Here is a 7,423-nt window from a genome sequence, read left to right as displayed (position 1 = left end):
TGGAAGTCCCTCTTCTCGAAATGACACACATTTTAATAGAAATAAACACATATATACAAAGGTTACACACTCAAATGTTAGACTGGATTAAAATATAAGAAAATGTACAAGTGATAAGTTGTCTATTTCTGAATTTCAGGATACACAGTTATGATGATCTATATTAAATCTGGACAGCTCAGGATATAAGCCCATCACTGAAAATATCACATTGATTTTCTTGGTTTTCAGTGCTGTATAAACAGATCAGCTATTTTCTTAATGTCCTTTGGATAAAAACGTCTTTTGCTGAATTAGTTTAGTTTCCTTGAAGCTTGTTTCTTCTGTTCATCAACACTGCTCCACACATTACACTTCCATGCATTCATTTAACTTCACATCACTGATTCCTGTAGCGGCTCTTATTCACCATCAGCTGATCCTGAGGAAACTGAACTGACGTCTAAATACTGAGAGTCCTACAATAAAACACACAGACAGTCAGATATGAGTATGAGACATTACTGCTGTCACATCACATCAGCAGATCCAGCTCAGAAACACACAGTATATTCATATTACAGTCAGAGATATGAATCAGAGTATGTGAGCGGAGCGCGGAGTGGAGCGTGTGATTTTGACTGGAGCGAGGAGCAGATCTTTTAAAAGTCGGAGCGTCGTGGTTTTCACTCGCTCCAAGAGCGCTCCAGCACCGCTCCGTCACGAGAACAAGCCCGTAATATAAACTGGATATTTAGCAAGAAATCACATGTTAAACATATTTAGCTGAAATACTTTAGACGTGGAGTGAAGGTGGAGCGGTGTTTCTGATATCAGTGAGTCTGGAGTGGAGCGGAGCGGAGTGATAATTAAATGATCGGAGCGCGGAGGAGAAATTGTTGACGCTCCACTCCGCTCACATACTCTGATCTGATGAACAACTGATCATAGATTAATAACAGTGAATGATCAACAACTCTCTCTTTATCATTTACACACAGAGACACTGGAGGAGATGAACATATTCATATATTCATAGATCATCACAGAATTAAACAGTTTTAAAGAACAGAAACTAAAGTGGAGCTGAATTATTATCTTATATTCTCCAAATATGTCTGTTACTAAACTTTGGCCATTTTAAAAGATTTAAATAATAATATACTCACAGTAGTCTAATCTCTCCAGTTTATAATGTGGATCATCTTTCAGATCAGAGAGTAACTTCACTTCTGATTGTCGTAGATTATTCCACATCAGACTCAGTTCTCTCAGGTGTGAGGGGTTGATCTCAGAGCTGAAGTCAGAGCAGAACAACCTTCATCTGTGACGCCACAATCCCACAACCTGTAGAGAACAATGACACAGTGTTAATTGTAGTTGAAGTGTGTGTAGTTTGTTATTGACTCTGGTCTCCGAGCAGGAGAGGAGATATAATGACAAGCATTGCCACAAACTGCTGCTGATAGAATCAGATTTCTGCATGTTGATGCTCAATGCTGCTGTTTGAAACTGTCATGTGCTTCAGGACTGAACAGACACACAGAGCTGAATGTGAGATATTGTTTCATAGTGATATAAGCACAGATCTGTCTGGAGAAACACTCACTTGCTCCTCGAATTACGATTTACAGTTTACCTAAAAATGAAGATTAAAAATCATCAAAATCCCACAGACTTACATTGAGGAAATGTTCAGATGAGCCAAGACTATTCAAACTCCAACTGTCAAAATTCAAATGTAAACAAACTGAAGGTCTTTAGACTCCATTTAACTGCCATTCTAATCTATTTCTAGACCATTCAAACTCATTTAACCTTCCATTCTGTCTAATATTTTAATCTATCAATCATCTATATGGGGCAGTCGTGGTCTAATGGTCAGAGAGTCTGACTTGTAACCCACAGACAGGGATGTACTGGTCATCAGGAGTAAAGTGATAAACAACACAAGTGTCTTGATCTACAGAAGCAACTGAGTCACACAGGTTTGGATCGACATGAGGCTGAGGAAATGATGACAGAATTTATTTATCAATAGATTTCCTGCATTCTAGCTCAAAATCAATGCTTTACTGTCAAGTGCGTTTCTATGTGACACAAATACATTATTAAGTTTGATGCATTTGTCATGAATTCAGTTATATCTATTATTCTTTACTCCAATTAAAGGCCCTGTCACCCAGTAAAACATTCATGGAGGAACTCGTGGGTCAGATGGACTGGATTTGTCCAGAGCTGAATTTTAACCCCAGTCCATCCCTGAACACAGGTCACAGGTTTGAGTCTTATCCAATCAGTATGAAGTATTACATTCACAAACAGTACCTAATTTTGTTTAATTTTGTCTGACTTTCTGGCTGATTTGTTTTTCACTTCACAAATATTTTACAGTGTGTCATATAGTGAAAGTTTAATATCTATTATTATTTACTCCAATTAAAGGCCTTGACACAGAGTAAAACATTCATGGAGGAACTTGTGGGTCAGATGGACTGGATTTATAATCTTACCACAGTTTCTCCAGTTTACAGCGAGGATCCTCCAGTCCAGCACAGAGACGCTTCACTCCCAAATCTCTTATTTTATTCCCAGACAGATTCAGTTCTCTCAGGTGTGAGGGGTTTGATCTCAGAGCTGAAGTCAGAACAGAACAACCTTCATCTGTGACGTCACAATCCACAACCTGTAGAGAACAATGACACAGTGTTAATTGTAGTTGAAGTGTGTGTAGTTTGTTATTGACTCTGGTCTCAGAGCAGGAGAGGAGATATAATGACAAGCATTGCCACAAACTGCTGCTGATAGAATCAGATTTCTGCATGTTGATGCTCAATGCTGCTGTTTGAAACTGTCATGTGCTTCAGGACTGAACAGACACACAGAGCTGAATGTGAGATATTGTTTCATAGTGATATAAGCACAGATAGTTTGTTTGGGTTACATAACCACCGCAATAAAGAATGAAGGCCAACCCAGTGTGAATTATACAAAAAGACAGAAGAGAAAAAAAGTACTAGATATACACAATATATACAATAAATATATGAGGGTATATATGTCCTTGGAAGTCCAATGGGGCTTCTCAGGTCGACATTAACACACTGACAAAATTATATTCAGAATTAAAAATGTTTTTATACCACTTTTTAATGTGTGATTGTGTAAAGGTGATCACCAGATACCAACCTTTCGTGAACTTGCTTACACTCGTTCTCATGTGTGTGTGTGTGTGTGTTCGGCTCGGACTCAATGGTGCAATATTATTTGGAGTCCGGGAGCAGGTTGAGAACAGCGCTGTCCTGTGACGAAGTCCTCAGTAAAATAATCCAATGGTGTCAGGTTATTTCCACGAGGAAGCAACTCAAAGTCACAGGTAAATACAGCAGGTAATAATGATCAGGCGATCGATCGCTAAATCCTAAAGTGAGCACATTGACGTCACAGGGATTTCCGTATCACGAGCGAACTCTCGCGAGAAGAAACAGAGTCCACAGTTCTCAACGGGGCAATACAAACACAGAAACGTTAAACCCTTAAGGCGCCAGGGATTTTAGGAAAAATATTTTGTATTTTGGCATCAAGATTTCAAAAGCTTGTGACTTGAAAGGGCTTAAAGATGGAGATCTACTGTCAATTAGAAAAATGTTTGGCATGATCAAAAGTTTACTTCGGGTGTAAATATACTAATCTAATTTGCATATTATGACGTCACCATGGGCGGCTATCTCGAATTTCATAATATTCAGGAAATATTAGATTTTGAATTGATGTTTGAACATATTTACATGTTTTTGTGTGTGTATATGTCTTTTTTATCCTCATTCCAAATGATCAGAACAAAGGAAGCCAACAATAAAACAGGAGAAAGTACTAAATTATTACTATATCACTACACTATATAGTAGTAAAACACATGTGAACAGCAGCTTACTTTTTGATCAGTTCATCAGTAATATTCAGGAAATAATAGATATTGAATAGATGTTTGAACTTATTTGCAAGTTTTTTTTTTTTGTATTTGATTGTTGTTGTTGTTGTTGTTTGTCTTTTTATTCTCATTCCAAATGATCAGGGGGAAAAACGAGAAAAGTAGTAGATTATTACTATATTACTGTGCCATAGTAAAATACATGAGCCTATTTTTTGATCAGTTGAGCATCTATCTGCCCAATCAGGCATCTATGTGACACAGTTGGTAGTTGTTGAGAGCATGGTTCCTCTCATTCATTGCATGACACAGCGCACCTTCTCCACACAGACTGCACCTGTACTATGGCGTGCATTTTGTGACACATCTAAGGCCTTAGCAGGAGAAGGAGAAGGAGCAGTCGACCCTTCCGTCGCCGTCAGTCCGTGTTCATTTTTGAATGGGATTGAATGGGAGGGCAGACGACAGACCCGCGGCGACGTCGCGGCGACGTCACTGTTGGAACCAATCATAGGCGGCGACGTGACGACGGCGTACGTAAGAAATTTAACAAAAATAGTACGTGTTCTCAGTACGTCTGAACCTAGCTACGTTGCCTTAGATGACGCCTGATATATACGCCGTCTCAATATACGCCGCCTCACAAGACGCCTGATATATACGCCGTCTCAATATACGCCGCCTCACAAGACGCCTGATATATACGCCGTCTCAATATACGCCGCCTCACAAGACGCCTGATATATACGCCGTCTCAATATACGCCGCCTCACAAGACGCCTGATATATACATCGTCTCAGTATACTTCGCTTTACACGAAATGTAAGGTTTGCATTACAGTAGATGCATTTGTAACAGGTTGTTTTTAAGATATTTCCCAAAACGTGGTAACAGTGCATAATAATAACTGCATAAAGTCTATTTTATGTTTGATAAATTATGTTTATCTGTTAAGTTGGTGTTGAAGTGAAGTACAAGCACATTAATGTTCAGTTTGCTTGGATGCTACAAACAGTAGGGAAAAACTGAGAGGAAATGCATGATTTCTGCTTGAATTACATTTCTTTCTTGTTTCCTTGTGATCTTGACATAGAAGAGTGTAATTTTAACAGAAATAAAGTTGTATTTATAATAGATATTCATTAGACATTCGATCTTTAACATTAAATGGCATCGAGAACAAAGTCGTTCTAAGCAAACATGCTTAATTTTATTAATTTATCATATTTGGGACAGTGTGAAGAGAGTTTTTCCAGAGGCAAATACGTGTGGACTAATTCTGAGGCTCCCAGTACACGCCACGTATGATAGCTTCAGCAGCCACATGATTTTGGGCATTGTACAGTCCCCACATTTTGGTCTAGCCTGAAGTTTTTTTTTATTTTGGTTGTTCATGTTGAAATATTAGGATGTTTTTGATGACAATGCCTTTTATATATATATATATATATATATATATATATATATATATATATATATATATATATATATATAAAAGGCATTGTCATCAAAAGGCTTGTTCTGTTTTTATACATATATATATATATATATATATATATATATATATATATATATATATATACTTGTTCTTTTTTTTTTTTGAATTCGAAATGTTTGACGTTGTCTTTTAAGTCTTCAAATTAAATGTTTGATACCAATCAAAATGTACTCTGAATTTTATTCACATTTTTAGATTAGTATTGTAATAACCCAAAACTTCAAATGCGTTTGTCATTAATGAATTTAAGACACAGAAAACTTCTCACAACATACAATAACACAGCAATGCTGATTTATCATTACTAATTGTACTTTTATTTCTGAAAATGAGCAAGCAGTACAAACAGTGGCTTGAAATAATGTCAATTGCAAAAAGACGGAAAAAAAATGTAACTGGAAAAGGGATGCCATAAAACTGAAAAATTAGTTGTATATTAAATGTTAAATTTTAGTGAAATCATTGTTTATCCTACAGGCCAAAAGTTACATATTTAAGGGACATGCTAAATATTTGCGTCTCCATACATTATTCTAAAAAAAAGTTTGATCAACATGAAGATCCCCATTCCTTTAAGACTTTGAGACTTTAGATTTTTAATTTTAAAAATCCTTTAAGATTTTTTTTTTATCCTCCAATGTGTGGATATTTCTTGTCGAAGTGAATTTCTCGCTATATCAGCATAGTTTGTGGCTAAACATTTTGTAAAGCCTGCATTTTTCTGAATTGTACCAATATGTTTCCAATAATATTCATTGTGTTTCACTGTTATGTGGAACACATCTCTTGCAGCTCAGTCAACAAACTCATCTGCAAAGTTCATCTGTTGACTTAAAATGTTGAAAACATTCATATATATGAAATATATATATATATATATATATATATATATATATATATATATATATAAAACGCCAACACAAGATTACATCAATATAGATCTAAATATGCAAACTTGCTCAATCACTTGGGCTGCTGGCGCCCTCTATAGGCATTTACATTACATATTGTACATACGTTTATTGTTTAGATGAACATTCCTTTATGTATTTTAACAGTGTTCAGTGAAACCATATGATTACTCGCTTTTAATGTTTTATTTAAACCAATTATTGCCTCATCGTTACAGATATTTTAAGTCTACTTTTAAAGATTTACAGTTTAAGCAAATATTTCAAGTCTTTTCTGTATTACAAAAAAAAAAAAAAATCATCAGTAGATTGCTCATTTAACAAAATAATCGTTAGTGACAGCCCAATTTAAAGTGTTTCAAAATGCACCTGAATTTTTAATACACTTCTTTAACAATTTTATTAAAATACCTTTTCATTACCTTCTATTGACCAAAATTATTTAGCTCAATGGTTGATATGCACATTTTATGGTCGACATGACTCTGAAAACAGGACAAACTGAGAACCGTAACAGAGTGTTAAGTAAAATTATTAACATAACCAATATATCAAAAGTAAAACCTCAGAATGGCACAAATCAGAATAATGTTTAATAATTAATGTGTGTGAATTTATGTTGATGTTATTGTGAAAATACAACTAATTTTCAGCTCTGTTGATGGTGTATAATTTGTAGTAAAATAATGTAAAACCAAAAAATTATTTAATTTAACTCTATTTGAGGTATTTTGTGTTACAGTCAGTTGAGGCGGTTTACTTATCACGCGTCTGTTGAGGTGACGTCAGTTGAGGCGGCGTACTGATCACGCGTCTGTTGAGGCGGCGTACTTGTCACGCGTCTGTTGAGGCGACGTACTCTTATGACACGCAAAAGTACACGACTGTCGACTTCGGCAGGTAATCCTGTCACATTCCACCCGCCATACCTGTACTGTCTGCTGGCTGAGTATTAGAGCGTGCACGATCAGCAACAGCTCTCCTATGGACACTATGACCACGTTCACCTCTGTCACCCGCTTCCCCGTTGAGCAAAGGCTCGAAACGATCGCTTGTTTGTGCTTCGTGAACACTCTCGCCTTGCACGGTTATGAGGTGTATCT

The 7,423-nt window shown here is 36.3% G+C and overlaps 1 protein-coding gene and 1 long non-coding RNA gene across 3 annotated transcripts in view; both read right to left on the bottom strand.

Annotated features, from left to right (window-relative positions):
* The window catches only part of LOC113109173 (NACHT, LRR and PYD domains-containing protein 12-like), a 1,059,377-nt gene that overhangs the window by 713,584 nt on the left and 338,370 nt on the right, over window positions 1-7,423 (bottom strand). The gene's annotated exons all lie outside the window — the stretch shown is intronic.
* LOC113109225 (uncharacterized) lies at window positions 15-2,655 on the bottom strand. The gene is made up of 3 exons (XR_003292870.1): window positions 2,493-2,655; window positions 1,149-1,326; window positions 15-458 (listed from the first exon to the last, which is right to left on the bottom strand). It is a non-coding gene; the product is annotated as an uncharacterized LOC113109225 (long non-coding RNA).

The sequence above is a fragment of the Carassius auratus genome, chromosome 9 (genome assembly GCF_003368295.1).
Source record: "Carassius auratus strain Wakin chromosome 9, ASM336829v1, whole genome shotgun sequence".
Lineage (NCBI taxonomy): Eukaryota > Metazoa > Chordata > Actinopteri > Cypriniformes > Cyprinidae > Carassius > Carassius auratus.
Note: the sequence above shows the minus strand (reverse complement) of the source record. Positions and strands in the feature narration are given on the sequence as shown.